The sequence below is a fragment of the Protopterus annectens genome, chromosome 10.part0 (assembly GCF_019279795.1).
Source record: "Protopterus annectens isolate FY-2018-M chromosome 10.part0, PAN1.0, whole genome shotgun sequence".
NCBI classification, from domain to species: domain Eukaryota; kingdom Metazoa; phylum Chordata; order Ceratodontiformes; family Protopteridae; genus Protopterus; species Protopterus annectens.
Window position 1 is genome coordinate 193,802,945 of NC_056744.1, and position 2,177 is coordinate 193,805,121.

The following is a 2,177-nucleotide window of genomic DNA, read 5'->3' on the forward strand; positions in this document are numbered from 1 at the left end:
CTTATTTTTGGAATTAGTTGTTAAACCTGCTATGAATCCTATTTATTTGTTGACATGTTACAAAAGTCCCACATTATCTATGCTACATTTGTACTCATTTATTTAGGGGATAAATACATTTGTGAAAGCTGTCAATTTGATTACATTGGGAGATTTTAATTTTTCCCTATATAAACTGGAGTAATATGATGTTTGGGACAGATCTGTAAGTATAATTTTTTGTCTATGTTTCATTAATAATTTAATACAGCTTATTAGTTTTCAAACAAGGTTGAACAATATACCAGCTAATATTCCAAATAAGAACACCAACATGAAACATTTGGGACTGCTAGGTAGCTCAGTTCACATCGCATTTTAATTTATTGTTTTGACAAGTTCATAATTTAAACACCAGTCAAAGATAATCTGCAGGATTCAATAAAATCTGTGTAGGCTCCATGTAGAGCCTACAAAGAATGTACCATTGTATCTAGCCATGGTTCCCCCTCAGCAGCACATCATGTGTATTAATCATGGCATGCTGTTGATGGAGGTCAAGTAACATGGATATAGAATCTGTGCAAGCAGCAGTGCAGAGGCTGTCTGATACTTGTGGAAAATCTTGGAGAGATGGTAAGCACAGGATGATAATCACTGTAATGTACTCTGCTATTGTATAAATAGTTTTTTTATTATTTATTTTTTTAATCTGCCTGTTTGTGTGGCATGGTGCAGTGCTTAGTGATGCTGAGCTGTGCTTATACATACATAGCAGACACTTGCCATATATCTAAAAATAGAAAACAGATGTAATCAATTATACAATAATTCTTTATTTTTCACTAGCTCTCCATGAAACACTGACCTACTTAGAAGGCAAAAACTGCTATGCAAGACTGCTATTCATCAATTTCAATTCTGCCTTTAACACTGTCATCCCTCAGAATCTGATATCGAAGCTACTTTAACTGGGCATAGACTCTCATTTATATAACTGGATAATGAGCTTCCTTACTGAAAGACCTCAAAAGGTTCATGTGGGAGTCAGCAGCTCTGGAAGTATCATCCTGAACACAGGACTACCACAGGGGTCTGTCTTATGACCTCTACTTTTCACTCTGCTGACACATGACTGCATGGCCAGACATGAGATGAATAGAATCATCAAATTCACTGATGACACCACTATTATAGGCCTGGTCAAAGACAGAGAGCAGCAGGCCTACAGGAAAGTGATTGATCAACTACTGGTCTGGTGTGACAGCAGCAATCTAGCACTGAATGTCAGCAAGACAAAGGAGTTGATTGTTGATTTTAGATGATCTCAAGTACCACACAAACCTCTAGTGATGAAAGGGATGACAGTGAAAAGGGTCAAGTGTACAAAGTTCTTAGGTGTTCATATCACAGAGAACTTATCCTGGTCAGTCCATGTATCCAGCACATCAAACAAGCTCAGTAATGCTTGCACTTTGTAAGGAAACTTAGGAAGGGAAAATTACCAAGCTCCATACTTCAGAGCTTTTATAGGGGCACCATTGGAAGTGTTCTGACCAACAGCATTCCAGTATAGTATGGGAGCTGTAACAATCAGGATCAGAAGGCTGTCAAGAGAGTTGTAAGGTCGGCAGAAAGAATCATTGGCACCTCCGTTACACCTCTGGAGGATCTACATAAATGCCGGTGCATCAACAGGGCCAAAAAGATTTCCAGCAATCCAATGCATCGTGCCAATGGTCTGTACACTCGCCGGAGATACAGAAGCCTGCATTTTAAGACCACCAGACTAAAAACAGCTTCTTTCCACTCTCCATTAGACTGTTGAACTTTTGGGAAAAACAAACCATGGTGTCTGTTGCATAACTAGCCTATCAAGGGGCTTATTTTATGGATGTTCAATAACTAAGTGCAATACTAAGGTAGCTCACCTACACACTGAAGGACTGTAAAGTGCAATATACAAACTGTGCAAACATTTAGTCTATTCATAGATATGCTGCTATTCTTTCAATTTTATTTTAACAGTATTACCTTCATATTGTTTCCTGTCTTCCTTGTCTCCTGTTCTGGGATGGGTGTGGGTCACTGATGTCATACTTTACTTACAGATTGCTACTTATTAAAAATCTACTGTGATATTTTATTAATTTTTCTCTGTCTATATGTGCAACTGTTTCCTGCATTGAGAATAAAGC